Source organism: Micromys minutus, assembly GCF_963924665.1.
Source record: "Micromys minutus genome assembly, chromosome: 23".
NCBI lineage: Eukaryota > Metazoa > Chordata > Mammalia > Rodentia > Muridae > Micromys > Micromys minutus.
In genome coordinates this window covers 6,337,016-6,358,586 of record NC_137958.1, presented here as the reverse complement: position 1 = coordinate 6,358,586, position 21,571 = coordinate 6,337,016, and the positions used below count along the sequence as shown (strand labels likewise).

General features: G+C 41.1%; 1 long non-coding RNA gene across 1 annotated transcript; it reads right to left on the bottom strand.

Annotated features, from left to right (window-relative positions):
• Nucleotides 1-441: 441 nt before the first annotated feature.
• On the bottom strand, nt 442-11,812 carry LOC308435829. The gene is made up of 4 exons (XR_013975514.1): nt 11,699-11,812; nt 5,176-5,222; nt 4,981-5,066; nt 442-1,414 (listed from the first exon to the last, which is right to left on the bottom strand). It is a non-coding gene; the product is annotated as an uncharacterized lncRNA (long non-coding RNA).
• Nucleotides 11,813-21,571: the final 9,759 nt, after the last annotated feature.

The following is a 21,571-nucleotide window of genomic DNA, read 5'->3' as shown; positions in this document are numbered from 1 at the left end:
AGTTACCTGCTTTATAAAAGAGGCTGCTTGCCCCTCCTCTCTTCGCCTCTTACCCTCTTGCTCTCTCTTGCTCCCCCCACCCCCGTGCTCCTCCTCTCCCTATTTCTTTCCCCCATCTCTTCTTCACGTGCTCATGGCCTGCCTCTGCTTCTCTACTCTGCTCTTCTCTCCCCCCCAGCCCCCACTACTACCCTCTTAACTCCCCTCCCATTGCCCTGGATAAATTCTATTCTGTACTATGAATCGGCGTGTAGCTGGTCCCTCAGAGGGAAGGGATTCCCGACGTGACGTGGGTCCCCCAGAGGCATCCCCCTTCCCCCATGCCTCACCTCCATGGAGCACATCCCCCCTCTTATCAAGAGAGAATTAAGTCTTTTTGGATGAAAGGGCTGTCTCACATGCAGGTGGTGTGGCACGCCTACACATCTAGAGCAGGCTAAGGCAGAAAAGTGGAGAGTCTGAGAACAGCCTGAGCTACATACTGAGACCTTGTCTCAAAAATAAAAAAGAGCAGAAAAGAGAAGAAGGAGACAAGAGAGGGGGGAAAGGTGGAAGGGAAGGGGACAGCTTTCATGTAGGGGTAGATCTTATACATTAATGTAAATAAAATTAATTGTAAACAGTGCCAAAGTTTACAGAAAGGGTGAAAACACGAAAACTAAATAAAGACTAGGGATTTGGATGTGAAAAAGGCAATTTGGCTTGTGTTGGACCTCACATACTTCTTGTAACAGACTGGCTCTGCTGTATTTACTGGTACCAATACCTAGTGCTTGTAAAATACAGAATATGTTTTGGAAAGCAAAATGCTTTTCTTTAATTCTTCAGACTCATAAACGTAATTCTGGGGAACACATAATTTGACTTCTATCAGTTTCTTATTGGGGGAGGTGTTCTTTGTAATAACAAAGGCATTTGTCTCATGCTACTATCTTAAATTTATTTTTCTTTTTGAGTTCAGGATATATGATTTGATTAGAAAATTGAGAATAGAATGCCCTTAATTTAAAGAAAAAATAGCTAATGGAAGATTATAGTTACAGAGAATAGCATCTTCCACTTTAGAAGGACAGGTACTAGAAGAAGTAGAGCTAGAAATAAGAAACTGAGGACAAAGGGTATTGCCCTGCTTCTACAGGGCCATGTGGGCATTGGTCTTTGTGCTCATAAAGCTTCCATCTCCACATCATTACGCTGCTTGAAGATGGTGCATGGCACATGCATATTTCCACTTCAGAAACCCAGATTGTCTGTCATTACAAGTCACATAAATTGCTGGTGCAGAAACACTGGGGTACTAAGTCAGGATGCCAGGATAGGTGTTTGCCAAGGTGCACAGACCCGTTCTCTGGCTGCAGTCTTCTTGCTGTGTTCCCATGGCAGGAGAAATGCTGGCGTTCTCAGGGTCTCTTTTCTAAGGAGAGAACCACACTCATGAGCACTCCATGAGGAATACATACTTGTGTCTTGATAATCTGCCAAAGGCTCATAACCATATCACCCTGTGGTCCCAGTTACCACACACATAGTTCAGGAGGACATAAACATTCACTTTACAGCACAGATTATCTGGTATTTCAGTGGCTCAGTCTCAAAATTGAGAAAGGAATCTTAGTGTCTAGGTCTTTGGATTAATGCTGACAATGTAGAAGCAGTAGATGGGTCCCTGGTCAAGGCTTGGGCTGTGTAGATTGTTCCATGTTTATTCTTAAAAATACAAACACTTCTAGAAATCTATATGAGAGCTGGCAACATGGCTGGGGGGGGGGGGGGAGACCACTTACCATATAAACCTAAGGACCTGAGTACAAATCGCAGAACTCATGCAAAGGTTAAAAGAAAGAATCAACTCTGCAGAGTTGTCCTGATCTTCACACATGTGCCATAATATGTATATGCCCACACACTCATCATACACTATACACACAATAAAAATTCATAGTTTTTGTCAAGAACTTTAAAATAAATGTTATATGAATACCATATTTTAGGACTTTGGACTGTATACAAATTGCACTACAGATAACTAACATTAGTGTAGCAATCTCTTTGCATGTTATTTAGGGCAATGCACATACTGGCCAATAGGATGTGAGTAATATAATCCCTATTGTTCGTATGAGAAAAGTGAAGCTCCCAGAAGACGAATGGAGGAGTGACACACCAGCATCAGAGGAGTCAGAAGAGCCTGCGTCCACCTGTTTGTGGTTCAGAGAAGAAGGGGCTATCAGTGCGAGAGATGAGTGGCAGAGCCAGCTGACACCAGTGGACAGGAAGTGAGGGCTGCAGGAGCTCAGAGAGAGAAGTGGGACCAAGGTGGACGTGGAAGGCCACCTGAGCAATGTAGGTGTTCCCTGAAGAGCAGTATGAGATCGGCACCATCGCTAGCTTAGGAACAGAAAAGCCCTCACTTGGTCTCACCCAGGATGTAAACCATCCCTTTTTCTGTATCCAGTCTATATAAGTCACCCACCCATGTGTTTTTCCATCACTGTCTCCGTCTCAAATCTACTGTCACTGCAGCTGTGTTCAGACGACCCTTCCATAGGCGCTCACGGCTACCACAGTGCTTGTGTTTTCTGGCTACCTTTATCTTACTGCGGAGTGGTACTGCCATCTCACGTCCTCACAGGAAGAACAGTGAACGTAATAGTTCAAGGGTCGAACAGCTGGTTTGTGTTACTTTTACTGTGGCATACAATTAAACATTGCTGTTAACCTGTTACTGTGTTTAATTTATAGGCTAAGGTTGAAAGACCCCCGGAGGGTATCTTCCGTCTGAAGAGACCCGTCCCAAGGAACAGCGAGACCACTCACTTCGGATGCAAGTAGCAAGAGGTTTATTTACACAGGTACCTGTGGGCACACAGTCTCTCAGAGGACTTGTGCGCCGGACAAAGGGGCAGTCCCCTTTTTATAGGGCTTGGGGGGCAGAAGCAAGGTACAGAAGCAGAAGCATAGCAACAGAGTTCTAATTGGTTAGTTTAAATGTGGCCAGGGAGTGAGCCTGAAAATATGGCTCTAAGGACACAGCTCCTGATACCAGCCTGGGTTAAGGCTTCCGAGAATAATTGCTTTGGGCTTATCTAAGTGTGGGAACTATGGCAGAAATATGGCTTTAAGGAGGCAACTCCTGGTACCAGTCAGGCTGCAGCTCCCAAGGATAATTGCTTTGGGCTCATCTAAGTGTGGGGACGGTGGCAGAAATATGGCTTTAAGGAGGCAACTCCTGGTTCTAGTCGGGGGCTGCAGCTTATCTGAAAGCTGGGCTTGTCTGAATGTCTTCTGTTCTTTGTCTATTGCTAGCTGGCCGCCCACCGGTATCTTGCTTGGCCACCTGGGACCCCGACCCAGCCTGCACAGCCTTACAGACCCAAGTTCTCAGAAGAGGAGGGCGGCCTTGGCCCCTCCTTTGGGACAAGGAGTTGTTTTTCGTCCTTGCTCTAACATGTGTGGCGGGATGTCCTTGCCTTGGTCCAGGTGGTCAACTGCAGATATTTTTGTTCTGACAGAGACTGGGCTGTCCTCTGGCTCATTTTTGTTTCAGTATTTTTTATCCTTGCCTGCTCTGGGCCTAGCACGAAATGGCGTTACTGCAGCTAAAGCAGGAGGGGGTCTTTCAGGTTTATCACCAACACTCAGGTACAGAAAAACAACATGCATGAGGCATGATGCTAATCCACTGGAGACTCATCCTGTACTTCCCATGGATAAGGGATTACTAGTACTACTGAAGGACGGAGCACAGTAAAAAATACATTCTGAACACACTTACCAGACTTAATATGTTTGTGGATACACACAGCCCAAAATGGAAGCCAAAATTTAATCAAAGTCTCCTTAGTAAATAAGTTTCCCATATATGTACAATTTTCAGCCAAATAAAGCTTAAGTTCCAAAATATTTTTAGTTAAAGCTGTTTTGTATGGGAATATTTCTACTATGAGACAATCCCTATAAACCATGGAACACAAGTCCTGGCACACAGAGTTCAATAAGTGTTAGTAAGTTTTAATGTTAATTAGGTGTGTTATGTAAGTGCCTGCCTTAGGGATCAGAGGAAACAGAGTGTAATTACTCCTCTTGTTGTGTCCGAGACCAGCTCGGACAATCAACAGGTTCCCCAGAGCCTGAGCAAGGATTGAAAGAAAAAAAGAGATGGTTAGGTAAAGTTGCAACATAACTTTGACCTGACTTAAGCCTGGTTTATTCCGTCCTCTTTTTAAATCACTTTAATTACATGCAAAAAGGTAACATCAGTTCTGAGCCCGGGAACAAACAAGTTAACAATCAAAGAACCCATAAACATCATATTGGAGGTCAGGTGAAAAGGTCAGAGACAAAAATGGATACTGCTGTGCCTACATCCTGAAATCTGCCCTGCGGGGAGCTGCATTCCTAAGGGTTCCGCCTGGAGCTTCAAATGCAAATGTACTTCCCAGAGCTTCATTCCTATAGGCTCAGCCCGAACTTCAGAACTTCAGATTCGGATGTACTTGCCTACAGCCTTATCTTAGGGGCTCTTCCTAGAGCTACAGATGCAAATGTGTTTAATTCTAGCCCTTACAGGGCATAGCACAGAAGCCAGGTGCTTCAAGATGTCCTGGAAGATTAATATTACCCCGCCACCAACTGTCCAGAAGTGCCAAAAGTGCTCTCTACATTGATGGCCCAAGGTCATCATAAATATTAATTACTTAATGAGGCTATGGGCACAAGGACATCTTGGAAGTGACCAGCAATTCTGGGGTTGTTGGCTCCTGCACAAAACAGCGCCAGTGTGAGAGCTGGCTGATGGTGGGACTGGCAGTCAGACAACTACATCTCCCTCTATCAGGCCTCAGTTCTTATGGCTGTCAAAGTGCCCAGACTGGCTATTTCTTACCTCACAATTTCCTCCACTAAGAACTTTGAATTGAGATATTAAGCTAATTAAATATTGGAAATACACACAAACAAGGACTGGTCTATTTAACCTACCTCAACCCATTTCCTGATTGTTCAGAAATCCTGAAGTTTCCAGAGTGAAGTCTGTGGATCTATCCAGGTTTGATGCTGCTACACACCTATAATAACAGCAATCAGGGAGGAGGATTGCAAACTTGAGGCTAGCCAGAGCTATGCAGTTATACACTGTCTCAAAAAATAAAATAAAGGAATAGGTAAGAGGCTCACCTGCCCTCAGAACTTTCCTAAACCCTCCGTTTGGATCCCAGGAAAACCTAACAAAGAAGATCCACAAAATCAAATGCATAGTGTCTTAGTTGGAGTTTCTACTATCAAGAAGAGACACCATGGCCATAGCAACTCTTATAAAAGAAAATATTTAGTTAGGGCTGGCTTACAATTCATAGGTTTAGTCTATTATCATCATTGTGGGAAGCATGGTGTAATGCAGGGAGACATGGTGCTGGAGAGGTAGCTGAGATTTCTACATTTCTATTAGTAGGCATCAAGAAGAGAAAGAGAGGGGCTGAATAGATAGCTCCGTAGTTAAGTGCAGCAACTTTTCTTTAAGAGGTCCTGAGTTCAATTCCCAGCAACCACAAGGCGGCTCACAACAACTGTAATGGCATCTGGTGTGTTTGAAGACAGCTAGAGTGTACTTGAGGAACACTAAGAGCTTTTACAGTCCCGCACCTTACTAACAACTTCACTCTCCCACTGAGGGCTGTGGAATTTTGTGGTCCCGCACTCCTTATCTGGGAAGACCCTGGAATGTAGGGGAAGAAAAATGACCTAGGCAGACACCAGAACAGCAATTCCTGGGAGAGGTACCTTATCTGGGTAGCCCCTGGGATATAGAGTATAGGTCCATAGATGAAACCCACGTTGACAGCAGCCAATCAATTTAAAAGTCAAGGAAACCCACCATTGCTTGCATGCCTAGTCAACATTACTGTAGCCCACCCCTTACTAAGTGTATAAAAAACTGTAAAATGGATAGCAGGGGTTGCCTCCCCTCAGGATATAGGCCACCCCAGTGCACTGGACTAATAAACCTCTTGCTTTTGCATCGATCCCCGAACTCTTGTCTCATTCATGGGAGCTTCAAATAGATAAAACGCAATTTGGGTCTTACATACTCATACATAAATAAATAACTCTTTAAAAAAAAAATGAGCATCTGAAATCTCAAAGCCCACCCCACAGTGACAAACTTACTCAAAAAGGCCACACCTCTGAATAGTGCCACTCCTTATGGGCCTACGGGGGGCCATTTTCATTCGGATTGTCACAGATCAGAAGAAACCACACAGCTTTAAAATATGTATGTGATTGTTAGCACTGTCCAGGTGGGGTGGAGGGAGGCATGGCATGAATAACATGCAGACTGAAGTTTCTGGGCAGGTGTGGCTTCAGGACTAAAAATACTTTCTTAAGTAAATAGTTTGGTCAAATGTCCACTTGGCTCTTCCTTAGTCTTTATCCTTTAGAATGCAGAGTTGACATTTAATCAAGATTCTAGCTTGGATGGAATGTTCTATGGATACAAGGAAGGAGTTATTAGCAAAACAAACGGGGGAAGGGAAAATAAGGCCAAGCTCCAACAGCGGGTTACAACAGTAGAGGGGAAGTAGAAGCTCAAATGAGTAAAAAAGAGGCATTACTTCAATTTCAAACAGTGCCTTGTCTTAGGATCAATCTGGGGGTCCAAGATCCTTGCCCGTCTCTGGGTACTCTGCCAGTCTTCAGAGCCCGTTTTTGGTGAGCCTGGTCCCAGAAGGTTGCCCATCCTTGGCTGCTTGTCGTTATGGCCACAATTTTTTTGTGGTCCAAAATGTTATATTGGCCTCGACTAGCGTCAAGAGAGCGTGCTTCACAGAGGATCCTGGATGGCTATAACAAGCCCCTCTTGCAGTCTTAGCTGCACCTCATGACCTTGTCTTATATGAAGGAGGGAAGGAGCATAGCACCCAGCTGTAGACACATTGGATGCTCAAAATAAGCTATGGAGCACAGGCATGATAAAGGAATAGAGAGTAAAGGTCAAGAGAGAAAAAGTACTAGCATGCAGTGTCGACAAAATCTCTTCCTTTATGAAGGACATGGTACTGTTGTCTCACCATCATCAATTGAAAAGCTGCAAGTCGACTTTGCAAAATGCCTAGAAACTTATTAAAAAGAACTGGTCCAAACATAAGAATATGGTAAATGCTGGTCACATTAAAGTTAAGAGAAAAGTCATTACAACTTTTTCTCTATTAGATTAATTTTTTAAAGTCTGTTTCTACAGTCCCCATGTTCTCTGTCCCACAAGGTCTAAAAGCTTGAGGTAAAGCTGCTTGTCCAATCTGGGTTAAAGGCAAGCAAAGGTGGGTCAGGAACAGATGTCCAATACAGCTTCTTGGTCACCATTGTCAGGGCACTGAGCAAGCTCACGGGTCAGCATGATTTTTTTGTCTCAGCACCAGGATGTCTCACCAACCACTCTGGCAGCTAGCATGCTCTTACAGCATCCTGTGGGAAAAAACAAACACACCCTCTTCCCCATATTAATACCTGATCAGGACCATACCATATGCCAGTATGTGGGTCCTTTCATTTCACCTAGGCGTAAGTTTGCCCAGTTGTAGGATGCCATAGACATTCAAAGAGCTCCTTGACATCCAAATATTTTAAAATTTTAAATAAAAAGCATGATTCAAATAATTGGGGACGTAATTCCCCTCCTTCTAATTTATGAAGATATTGTTTTAAAGTTTCACAGTATCTCTATTACAATATCTTGTTCTTGAGAATTATAGGAAATTTTAATAATATGGGTAATATTAATTTGTCAACAAAGCATCTCAAATGACTGTAATAGTTAGTTCCATTATCTGTTATAATCTGATTTGGAGCACCAACCATAGGAAAATAACAAAGGCCATAAAAAATTATACTTTTAGTTGTTTCTTCTGTTAAAGCAATTGCAACTAAAAAGCTTGAAAAGGTGTTAATATTTAAATAAATATTTTCCATAATTGGTTAGATACAAGTCCTCGAGGGTGAACTCCATTATGTGATATAGCAAGAAACAGAGGACATTTAAGACAAATCTCTACAATCTGACATGTACATTCTCTAGAAATATCAAAATTGTTGTCTCAGTCCATTACTATTTTGATGGTAAAAAATTAGATTATAATCTGATATACAAATCTGTTGTGGCATTGCCTTTACTAAGTGATCCAGGCAGCCCAGTATCTCTTAAATATCTAAGCATGGAACAGTAAATTCTCTTGAGTTGAGTTGTATTTGAATAAACAATTGTAAAACTCAAAAACTAGCAGTATAAAAAAAGGAACAATTTCAAGCAATCGCGAGCTATAAGCTATATATTGTCTATCAATACATAAATTTAAGGTTTAACTAATTTAACGTTTAAAAACAGTGGCTACAGTGCGTAATCCAATAATCTCTGCTGTAGCAGGGAGAAACTCAAGAGAATAAACAAGTGATCCAATTGTATATACTGTTCTCTCTTAGATGAACCATCTATAAATACAGCAATTGCATTATCTATGGGCTGCATGCAAAAATTTACAGGAAATAAAAAAGTATGCATAGGAAAAAGAATTAATGTCTTTTGGATAATTATTATCAATTGTCAATTTTGCCTGAAAAGTTTGCACATGCAATAGGCCAAATCAGTATTTTGCAATAGCCAATTTAATTGCTGTTTAGAATAAAGAATAAATATTCCATCAGGTTAAGATGTTACCTTCAAAAAAAAAAATATATATATATATATATCTACCTTTGGTATTTTATCATGCGATTCTGTTTTAACACAGCAAAGGTTTCATAATAGGATGTTAAAACTTTAAAGAGGAAAAAAGATGAATTCACATTAATGGTTTCTTTTGCCAAAAAAACTGCTGTGGGTGTGAGTCAAAAATACAGACAGTCAATAATTGATCATAATCTATATAATATCTGCTGTTCACTCATTGCTTTCTCTATATTCTCCGCAAAACGTTTCATCTCTCAGTTAATTGTAGAGACTAGAATTTGCATCTCTGGAGAACAGCAAAGGTTTAAGATCTGTAGTGAGCTTAAGGAGAGGTTTTAGTCAGTTAACATCTGATGACTTTTGAAAAATTATATAAATTATTTTTATGAATTTGCTATGCCATAATTTGACTGATAACCCAATTATTTGGCTCTTTTTCTGGAGCAAGAACCACTCTCTAAAATTATAAAGCTCACTGTAAAAGCAAAACTCCAGTTAACAAAACATGTAAACACTGAGGATTAAGTCCCAACTTCATGCCTCTGAGGCAGCTGCAAATCTCTGACACAACACAAGGACATCAGCCATTCCCTGAGGCAAAAAGACACCCATCGCCTCCAGGGCTCTCAAAACCACAAGCTGACACGCCAAAAGCAAACTCTTTACAATCATGAAAATGCAAAGGAATAGTATGGAAACAATCTTTGAAAATCTATGATAATTCTTTGGAATGGCAACTGAAGCAGTAAACCAGGCTGTAAATTCCACAGCCTCAACCCTTCACAAAGCTGCAGCAATTTTTACCTGTTTGATTTTTACTTAATTATAAATATAGCAGAATTCTAGGAAGAATTAGAATGCTCAATGTGGCCAGCTTTCAATTGCTTCTGCACTAGCTATTGAGTGGCCAAAAAAAAAAAAAATTTTTTTTTTTTTTCCTGAAGCTGATTAACCAATATAGGGACATCACCTTTTAAAACAATTTTATCTGCATGGTGTGCAAGCTTGTCAATTAAAAATACCTTAGATCTGTTTTTCCTTTTCTAGGGGTAACTGTAACGGGCTCCTATTTAGCCCTGATTTTGTTTTCTCAACCCTTGGTTAACTTATTATTATTTGGACTATATAGAAGGACTCCCATTAGAAACAATAAGGTTGACAATATCCTTGGTGACCTTCCTCATCTTCCCAATGTAAGAGATCACTGCTTTGCTCTGGACTCTGGCTTTGTAACTGGGTAACACTAACCATTTTAGGCCAAGATTTTCCATTTATTTTTAAGGCTAATTCAGGTCTTTCAGCTTTTATAGCTTGCACCCAATATAAGCATCTGAAAAGCCAAATCCTTTTCTAATAGGAAGAGCCTGCATCCCCATTTTTGGAGTTAATACTGTGTATGCAGAGAGACTGAGGTCCAATCCTGTGCTGCCTGGGGTGGCTCTGAATAAGGCCTAGGCAACCTGAAGAGCCATGTTCGCATTCTCCTAAGCCAACTGTTTCACCAAAAGCATTCCGACATTAGCAGTTCCAAACACCTTTTCAGACATTTTAATCAGCCTATCAGGGAACTCTTGAAAAAGTCTAGAAAGCAAAACTTAACCTCTAAACAACCTAGTCTCTCCAAAATCAATACATCTTGCATTAGAGCACATCAGCTTTATGCTACGAAGTTTGGCTGCCAGTTTCCTGCACACGAACACACTTCAGTGCAGCTGCCAATACCTCAGGAGATACTGTCTTAAATCCTATCTTATTACATAAAATATGACCCAATTTAGAGGTATTTTAGAAACTGTTTTTCTGGGTTGATTTATGCCATGTGCTGTTGTTTAGAGTGACTTCAATCAAGTTACTAGTTTTAAACAAATTTTTTGTTACCAATATTGGAATTTTTTAATCATACCCAATTACTTATAAGCAAATAATTTACCACCAAGACATGCAGAGTATATTTATACCTTTCAGAACCAGTCAAAAGCAAACATGAAGTAACACATCTTATATATGTAAACCAGATAAAATTCTCACTGTTTAGCTGTAATTTCAAGGAATGAGCACCTTGTCACCTTCTGAGCTCAGTAAACAGATTTTTCTGGGGGAAGCAATGGAACAGTTCTAAGTGGAGAAGCTGCCGGCACCCTTATCTAGGAGCCACCTAAAAATTAGCTTCCAGCAGGTCTCCAGTTGAGCTAAACTATTAACTTGAGGTGTAGGGCCCCAAATGCCTGCTTTCTATCTTTAATTTTACCCTTCTAGACACGAGTTAAAACTGAATCAAGAGACAAACAACCAACACATAACGTTTTAACCACCTTTTCTTTTGAACATGAAACACGATTAACACTCAAAGAAAACAGGGACACAAATTGACACACGTGGACGGACAGACAGCTTGGCGTGCCAAGAGACAAACCTACACAAGAGAAGAGAACTACATGTGTCCAAGGGACCCTGATATTCTTCCTAAGGGACCCAGAACCAGAACTAGATATTTCTCCAGTGAGAACCAGAGAGCATCTCCTGACCCTCCGCTCCTACTTGAAGAACTCTGGAACAGTTCACGATCTTTTTTCTTCCTCTTTCTCCAAACCATCCCAGAAAACGGAGAGGATTGTTTCCCTGTTGTTTGAGCATAGGCTGGAGGGGCTGAAGGAGCAATGACCCTCTCTGGACAAAAGCCCTTTTTATTTTTTAATTTACATTTGTCTAATTTCTTTTCCAGGCTCCTAATTTCTTCTTTGAGTTTAGATTCTTCCTTGCTTTCGCTTTCACTGTCTCCCGACTCATTGAAGTATCTGCCAGAGCGACAGATTTCTTTGTCTGTTCATCTTGAACAGTCTCAAAAGTTCTTTCCATTTTGGTGACTGCTAACAGTATGAAGGAACTCGTCATCCCCATTTTAGTTTCACTTTAAGATTAGAAAATAATAATAACCTTTTAACGGTTTGTTCTCCCCAATGCGTCCCCCCTTTTACTTACAATTGCGGGCTCCGGGGGACGGTCCTGTCAGGGTCTCCTCAGTTTCCAATCTCCACAGAATTTCCAGATAATGACGCCCGTGCCATTACTGTTATTGAGTCTTGGACAGAGGCCTGGGGGATTGAAAAAGAAACACACACAAACAAACACACACACACACACACACACACACACACACACACACACACACACACACACACACACACACACACACACACGCCACTCAATAGTGGGTGAATGCCAACCAGGCTTTACTTGATACTGTATTTATATAGGGTGAACAATGAAGTTTGGGGAAGCCAGGTGCAGTTAAGAGTGTACAAAACAGGATGTTTTCAGGTTAAAGATAGCTTGGATGGAATGTTCTGTGGATACAAGGAAGGAGCTCTTAGCAAAACAAGCGGGGGAAGGGAAAATAAGGCCAAGCTCCAATGGTGGGTTACAACAAGAAACCGTGCAAGACCTCAGAGACCAATCACAGTTCATATTTTGCATATATTGTTTTAATAGAATGTTAGGAAAAAGATGATTCCCAGGTTTCGGCATCAATGATAGGAAAAAGGTAGAGAGTGTATGGGGGTGGATATGCTCCGTGGAGGTGCAGGGAGGCTTGGGGGAAAGAGGGTTCCTCTGGGGGACCCATGCTGAGAATCCCTTTTCTCTGTGGGACCAGTGACATGACTGTATGGTATGGAATAGAGTTTATTCAGGTCATGGGGGGAGTTAAGAGGGTAGTAGAGGCAGAGAGGAGCAGAGGACAGCCATGAACATGTGGGGAGAGAGGGGAAGGGAATAGGGAGAGGAGTAGCAAGGGGGAAGAGCAAGAGCAGGAGTACAAAGAGTAGGAACAGAAGAGAGAGAGGAGGGGGCCAAGCAACCTCCTTTTATGGTGTCAGGTAACTGGGGTGAAGCATACCTGGCTATTGCCAGGTAACTGTGGGGTGGGATATACCTACCTGGCTGTTGTCAGGTAATCGTGAGGTAGTGTTCTACTTATCCGGCTGGTGGAGGAGGGCCCACTCTGCTCCTCCAGGGGAAGGTAGCTCCTCACACTGCAGGTCCCAGGGAAGGCTACTTCTGGTGCACGCTCTGCCTGGCCCACTGGAGTTCAGGCTGGGAGGCATGGGAACGAATCCCATCAGGGTACCACCAGGCCTGTGAACTCTGGCAGGCCAAGACTCAGCCTGGTGCTCAGATTATAGCCCTGCAGACCAGGGCCATAAACCCCTGCCTGACTGTTAGAAAAGTGCAGAGCCTGCGATAAGGCTCTGGGATAAAGTGTACAAGGAGGATGAAGGAGTCAGGACCACAAAGGAGCCAGGACTGAGAAGGTTTCAACGAGTGTCTTTATTTTCGTGCACCTCTCCTTTGTCCTTTTCTTTTTAAACAGCCTGGGATCCAACCACCGTATTCCTATATGTTTGCCTGGTCATAGTTGTTTTTCTAATGCTACGTGTGTGTGTGTGTGTGTGTGTGTGTGTGTGTGTGTGTGTGTGCAGGGGAGGGACTTAGGGAATGGCTGAGTTTGGGGATTGCTTAGAGTCTTGTATATCTGCCCCATTGTGGTACATCCAGGCAAAGTGGATTTGCAATCAGGAGTTCAGAAAGCACCTACCAGTTGATAGTTACCTTTCCTCGGGGCTTCGACCGAACTCAACCTCTCACATTTCCAACTTTAGCCCTTCAAACCCACAAGGTGGGGTTTACAGCATCCCAACATTATGATGTAGAAGTACACAGGAGGGAAAGAAAGCTTTAAGGAAAACCTTGCAGGACCTTCATTACTAACATGGCCAAAGGCACTCTAGTCATTATGTGTTCTAACGAACCATCTAAATTCTGAAGAAGCTTAGAATTAAACATTTTGAAAACTAATAGTCACATAACAGTGATCTTTCTGGAACTGCTTCAGTGTGTCAACAGGAGGTGTCATGATCTGATGTTCTGTTTAATCACAAGGAGGTGGACATGGTCTAGAAAGACTGCCATGGGAATCTTAAAGATAGTCATCTCTACCCTATCCAATAGGTGTCCATGTTTAAATAAACATTAATGTTTAAATAAAATAAACACTATCAGAAGATAGATGCAAGCACCTTGGAACTCTCTCTTACACCTCATAACAAAATAGGGTTGGTCCTCTCTGGTAGAGAATCACTGAATCTGTTAGAGCAGCTCCTGGAGTCATTGTGTGGCTTGAGAGGGCCTTTAAGATGCTTTAAGCTCTAGTCACTCTTGGTCATGTTGGTGCTTCTTATTCTTTCAAGTGCAGCAGAATGTTTTGGAAATAAAGCCTAGGCTCACTCCATATCCATGTAGTAATGGGCCTCAAAGAGCCAACAGAAGTAGAGGTATGACTGTAATCTCTCTCTTTTTTTTCTTACAACATTATTTTTGAAAAAAAGAGGGATACATATATAGATTTTTAAGGCATTTTGGCATATCATTATATAAATATTTTTGTCAGTACTTAATTCTTTTAGCGGTTTGATAGCATGCATTGAAATCCCACTAGTTACCATAAGCATAGAGGACATGTAGGACAGAATGTAACATGGAAACAGATTTCTTGTTGAGTATAGATTAAGCATAATGATCTGTGAATACAAAAATTGCCACATTTTATCTTAGCTCTTGGATTATTAATGATTTAAGGTCCAGATGTACCAGATTTATCTTTTTCTTAAGAAGGACTGAGGGTTTCTTTCTTTCTTTCTTTCTTTCTTTCTTTTTTTTTTTTTTTTTTTTTTTTTTGGAGGTTCATATAGCCTGTGAGTTGTTTCTGGGGTGTTCAGAGCTTTCTGGGGTTAGTATCCAATTATCAGTGACTGCATATTATGTCTGTTCTTTTGTGACTGCGTTACCCCACTCAGGAAGATATTTTCTAGATGCATCCATTTTCTTAGGAACTTCATAAAGTCATTGTTTCTAATAGCTGAGTATTATTCTATTGTGTAAATATACCACTATTTTTGTATCCATTCATCTACTGAAGGGCATCTGGGTTCTTTCCAGCATCTGGCTATTATAATTAGGGCTGCTATGAACATTGGGTAGATGTGTCTTTATTGTATGTTGAAGCATCTCTGGGGTATATGCCCAGAAGTGGAATAACTGGGTCTTCAGGTAGTACTATGTCCAATTTTCTGAGAAACTGCCAGACTGTTTTCCAGAGTGGTTGTACCGGTTTACAACCCTACCAACAGTGGAGAAGTGTTCTTTTTTCTCCCCATCCTCTCCAGCATCTGCTGTCATCTGAGTTTTTGATCTTAGCCATTCTGACTGGTGTGAGGTGGAATCTCAGGGTTGTTTTGGTTTGCATTTCCCTGATGAATAAGGAGGTCGAGCACTTCCTTAGATGCTTCTCAGCCATTCGATATTTCTCAATTGAGAACTTTTGTTTAGCTCTGTACCCCATTTTTTAATAGGATTGTTTGATTTCGTGGTGTCTAACTTCTTGAGTTCTTTGTATACCTTGGATATTAGGCCTCTATCAGATGTGAGGTTGGTAAAGATCTTTTCCCAATCTGCTGGCAGCCATTTTGTTTTCTTGGCAATGTCCTTAGCCTTACATAAACGTTGCAATCTCATTAAGTCCCATTTGTCAATGTTTGACCTTAGAGCACAAGTCATTGGTATTCTGATCAGGAAAATTTCCCCTGTGCTTATGTGTTCTAAGGTTGTCCCTTCTTTGACTTCTAATAGTGTCAGTGTACCTGGTTTAATGTGGAGATCTTTGATCCACTTGCACTTGAGCTTTGTACAAGGAGATAAAAAAGGGTCTATTTTTATTCTTCTGCATGCTGAGTGCAAGTTGAACCAACACAATTTGGGAAAGAAGCTGTCCTTTTTCCATTGAATGTTTTCAGCTCCTTAGTCAAATATCAAGTGACCATATGTGTGACAGTTCATTTCTGGATCTTCCATTCTATTCCGTTGATCCACGTGCCTATCTCTGTACCAGTACCCTGAGGTTTTTAACAAAGTTGCCTTGTAATATAGTTTGAGGTCAAGGATGGTGATTCCTGCAGCTGTTTTCCTGTTGTTGAGGATAGATTTTGTATTCGAGGTTTTGTGTTATTCCAGATGAATTTGCAAATTTCTCTTTCCAACTCTATGAAGAATTGGGTTGGAATTTTGAAGGGGATTGCATTGAATCAGGAGAGTGCTTTTGGTAAGATGGTCATTTTTACAATGTTGATCCTTCCACTCCATGAGCATGGGAGATCTTTCCATCTCCTGAGATCTTCAATTTCCTTCTTCAGAGATTTGAAGTTCTTGTCATACAGGTCCTTCACTTGCTTAGTTAGAGTCACACCAAGGTATTTCATATTGTTTGTGACTATTGTGAAGGGTATCTTTGCCCTAATTTCTTTCTCAGAATGTTTGTCCTTTGAATCGAAGAAGGCTACTGATGTGTTTGAGTTAATTTATATCCAGCCACTTTGCTGAACTTGTTTTTCACCTGTAGAAGTTCTCTGTTGGAATTTTTGGGGTCAGTTACTTACACTATCATGTCATCTGCAAATAGTGATATTTTTACTTCTTCCTTTCTGATTTGTATCCCTTTGATTTTCTTTTGGTGTCTAATTGCTCTGGCCAGGACTTCCAGTACTATGTTGAATAGGTAGGGGGAAAGTGGCCAGCCTTGTCTAGTCCTTGATTTTAGTGGGATTGCTTCAAGTTTCTTACTGTTAAGTTTGATGTTGGCTATTGGTTTGTTGTATATTGCTTTTATTATGTTTAGGTATAGGCCTTGGATTCCTGTTCTTTCCAAGACTTTTAACATGAAGGGGTGTTGAATTTTGTCAAATGCTTTCTCAGCATTTAGTGAGATGACCATGTGGTTTTTTTCTTTGAGTTTGTATATGTGGTGGATTACAGTAATGGATTTCCGTATATTAAACCATCCCTGCATCCCAAGAACAAAGGCTACATGATCATGGTGAATGATTGTTTTGATGTGTTCTTGGATTCAATTTGCAAGGATTTTGTTGAGTATTTTTGCACCAATGTTCATAAGGGAGATTGGTCTGAAGTTCTCTTTCCTTATACTGTCTTTGTGTGGTTTAGGAACAAGGGTTATTGTAGCCTCGGAAAAATGAGTTAGATAGTATTCCATCTGACTCTATTTTGTGGAATAGTTTGGAGAGTATTGGTATTAGGTTGTCAATAAATGTCTGATAGAATTCTTCACTGAACCCATCTGGTCCTGGGCTTGTTTTTGGTTGGGAGGCTTTTGATGACTGCTTCTATTTCTTTACATGTTAAGGGATTATTTAGATGGTTTACCTGCTTCTGGTTTAACTTTAGTTTCTGGTATCTGTCTAGAAATTTATCCATTTCCTCCAGATTTTCCAGCATTGCTGAGTATAGGCTTTTGTAGTAGGATCTGATGATTTCTTGAATTTCCTCAGTTTTAGTTGTTATGTCTCCACTTTCTGATTTTGTTAATTTGGATACTCTCTCTTTGCCCTCTAGTTAGTCTGGCTAGGGGTTTATCAATCTGGTTAATTTTCTCAAAGAGCCAGCTCTTGGTTTTGTTGATTCTTTGAATGGTTCTTTTTGGTTTCTATTTGGTCAATTTCTGCTCTGAGTTTGATTATTTCTTGCCGTCTACTCCTCTTGGGTGTATCTGCTTTCTTTTGTTCTAGAGCTTTCAACTATGCTGTGAAGTTGCTAGTGTATGCTTTCTCCAGTTTCTTTTTGGAAGCACCCAGAGGTATGAGATTTCCTCTCAGTACTCCTTTCATTGAATCCCATAGGTTTGGGTATGTTGTGTTTTCATTTTCATTAAATTCTAGAAAATCCTTAATGTCTTTCTTTGTTTCTTCTTTGGCCATGCTATCATTTAATAGAGCATTGTTCAGTTTCCATGTGTATATGGGCATTTTTTTCTCTTTGATGTTATTAAAGTCCAGCCTTAGTCCATGGTGATCTGATAGGATGCATGGGAGTATTTCAATCTTCTTATATCCATTGAGGCTTGTTTTATGACCGACTATATGGTCAATTTTGAAAAAGGTGCCATGAGGTGCTGAGAAGAAGGTGTATTCTTTTGTTTTAGGATGAAATGTTCTGTAGATGTTTATTAATTCCAATTGATTCATAACCTCTGCTAGTTTCACTGCATCCTTGTCCAGTTTCTGCTTCCATGATCTGTCCATTGATGAGAGTCAGGTATTAAGGTCTCCCACTATTATTGTATTTTTTGCAATGTAATTTTTGAGCTTTAGTAGGGTTTCTTTTATGAATATGGTTGCTCTTGTATTTGGAGCATATATGTTAAGGATTGAGAGTTCCTCCTGATAAATTTTCCCTGTAATGAATAAAAATTGTCCTTCCTTATCTTTTTTGATAACTTTTGGTTGAAAATCTACTTTGTTCAATATTAGAATGGCTACTTCAGCTTGTTTCTTGGGTCCGTTTGCTTGGAAAGTTTTTTCCCAAACTTTTACTCTGAGATAGTGTCTGTCTTTGTCTCTGAGATGAGTTTCCTGTATGCAGAAAAATGCTGGATTTTGTTTATGTATCCAGTCTCATTGCCTATGCCTTTTTATTGGGGAATTGAGGCCATTTATGTTAACAGATATTAAGGAATAGTGGTTGCTGTTTCCTGCTATTTTTGCTTTTTGAGGTAGAATTGTGTCTGTGTGTCTTTGTTCTTTTGGTTTTCTTGCTTAATTATTATTATTATTATTATTTTTTTTTTTTTTTGTTTTTACTAGGATGTAGTTTCCCTCCTTTTATTGGGTTTTCCACCTATTATTCTTCATAGGGCTGGATTTGTGGTCAGATATTGTGTAAATTTAGTTTTTTCCTGGAATATCTTGGTCTCTCCATGTATGGTGATTGAATGTTTTGCAGGCTATAGTAGCCTGGGCTGACATTTGTGTTCTCTAAGGTTCTGTATGACGTCTGTCCAGGATCTTCTAGCTTTCATAGTCTCTCTTGAGAAGTCAGGTGTCATTCTGATTGGTCTGCCTTTATATGTTACATGACCTTTTTTCCTTACTGCTTTTAGTATTCTTTCATTGTTTTGAACACTTGGAATTTTGACTATTATGTTTCAGGAAGAATTTCTTTTCTGTTCCACTGTATTTGGAGTTCTGTAGGCTTCTTTTATGCTCATGGTCATCTCATTCTTAAGGGTAGGGACATTTCCTTCTGCGATTTTGTTCAAGATACTTACTGTGCTTCTTAATTGATATTCTTTGCCCTCCTCTATTCCTATTATCCTTAGGTTTTGTCTTTTCATTGTGTCCTGGATCTCCTGGACATTTTGGGTTAGGAGCTTTTTGGCTTTTACATCTTCTCTGACTGTTTTGTCTATGTTTTCAATGTTGTCTTCAGTCCCTGAGGTTCTCTCTTCTACCTCTTGTAGTCCGTTGGAGATGCTTGCATCTGTGACTCCTGATTTCTGTCCTTTTTTGTTTTTTTTTTTTTTTCTGTTTTGTTTTTTGTTTTTTGTTTTCCACCTCCATGGTTGTCTCTTTTGGTGTTTTCTTTATTGTTTCTATTTCCACTTTCAATTCCTTCATCTCTTTGTTTCTGTTTTCCTCTAGTTCTTTGATTTCTTTGAGTGTTTTTCTTGTTTCCTCTTTAAAAGCTTATATTTGTTTATGCTTGTCTTTCTGTACTTGTTTAAGGAAGTTATTCATACTCTTTTCAAAGATCTCCATCATCGCCTTGAGGTACGATTTCAGGTCTGAGTCTTCTTTTTCTGGAGTGTTTGGCATTCCACTGCTTGCTGTGATATGAAAGCTGGGTTCTGATGTTGCCAGGTTGTCTTGGTTTCCATTGCTTAAGTTCTTTCATTTTCCTCTTGCCATCTTGTTGTCTGTAATTATACGTGGTCTTGTTATCAGTGATTGGTACCTGTCCCTCCCGTGTACCTGAGGGCCCGAGGTTTCAGGGAGAAAACTGATTCTGAGTGTTTGACTTTTGATAGGCAAGCAGTGAGTTCTGTTAGCATTTATTCAGCTCTGTCTTTGTGGGCTCAGATGTGGGAGCTCTTGTGAGGCTGTTCTGGTAGCTCAGCCCTCTGCCCACAGGTCCTGAGTTCTACTGGCAGGGACCTGGCTCTTTTTCTAGGTCACTACGGACACTTTTCCCAATAGCACAGTACTTTCTGCTCTCTGAGGACTCCTGATTTGCTCTCCCTGGGCCTATGTGTCAGACTCCTCTCTAGGCTAGGTATAAGAGGGTCTGTAGGTTTGAACTTCAAGCACTGCCTTTCCCGGGGAAACCCTGGCTTCCACTGACAAGAACTTGTGCCTTACTTTGGGTGTGTGTGTTTAGACTTTGAGCCAGGGCTTTTTGGGCAGATCCCGAGTCTCTAAGCCAGACTTTTGGCTCCACCGAACCGGAGGGCCACGTTTTCTGCAAGCTCCGCCTAGCCCTCTCTGTGCTTTGGCTACTCACAGAGTAGTCTCACCAAGCCTGTGTCCCTGGATCTCTGCTGTTTTAAGTGGCAAATGGCCTGAGTGTTTTGTCTTCATGCAAGGACTTTCCGGGCGGATACCGAGTCCCTATGGCAGAGTTCCTGCTCCCCTTAATCAACCAGTGGGCCACATTTTCCCAGTGCTCCGCCTGGCCCTCTCTGCGCTTTGGCTACTCACAGTGCAGTCTCGCCAGGCCTGTGTCCCTGGATCCCCTCTGTTCCCGGTGACAAATGGCCTGAGTGTTTGGTCTGCATGCAATGGCTTTCCGGGAAGATACCAAGTCCCTATTCCAGGGTTCCTGCTCCCCTGAACCAACCAGAGGGCTGTGTTTTCTGCATGCTCAGCCTAGACCTCTCTGTGCTTTGGCTACTCGCGGCACAGTCTCACCAGGCCTGTGTCCCTGAATCTCTGCTGTTCCAGGTGGCCGTGGCTGTAATTTCTGAGTCTACTTCTCAATATTGTCATCACCTTAGCAAGTTCCCAAGGATTACACAGTTAATTTGAAGCTCAGGGTTCCAAATGCATGGATTTCTGCTCGAAAAACCTGGGCATGATATACATACCTATAATGTTAGCCTTCAAGAGTTTGGGGTAGCAGGGTTTTCAGTTCAAGAGTACACTGGGCTACATGTGAGATTCTAGCTTAATACATCACTGTCTGCATGGCAAAAAAAGAAGAAGAAGAAGAAGAAGAAGAGGAAGAGGAAGAGGAAGAAGAAGAAGAAGAAGAAGAAGAAGAAGAAGAAGAAGAAGAAGAAGAAGAAGAAGAAGAAGAAGAAGAAGAAGAAGAAGAAGAAGAAAAGAAAGAAACGGAAAGGAAAGGGAAAGGAGATGTAGAAGAATATAGGTGAGGAAAAATGAAAGAGAGAAGAAAAAGGAAAAAGGAGGAGGAAGAGGAGAAGATACTGTTTAAAAGATGTAATTTCTGTACCAAACATGCCGAGCTCTATCTACTTGTCATGATTTCCTAATAAATCAATGTGTTTTCTTAGAATCAACACTGTATTGAATATTGTAAAACATCTAAGTTGATTTGCAATATAAAGAGGATGTGTCTGGATTCCATGCTATTACTCCACAGTTTTAGAGAGAGACCTAGCAATCCCTAGATGTGATATGGATAAGGGGGCTGGGAACCAAAGTCCCATGTATGCAGAGAACTGACTGCATGCTGACAGTCAACTACACCTTATGGAAATTGTCAATGTGACAATCAGAATCTAGGGAAGATTCATTAATATAGATGAGTCAGTCTAGTCCATGTACGGTTAGACAGGGTCAGTGTGGAGGAGGTGGCACTGAGTCAAATAGTGATCACCAAGAGCCCTCCTGTCTTGTCTCTTAAGTAGCCTGTTCTATGACAAGAGTTGTCCAGAGAAAAAAAGAAGGCAAACCCCAGAGAGATAACCTTCATAGTTCTCTGCCTTTT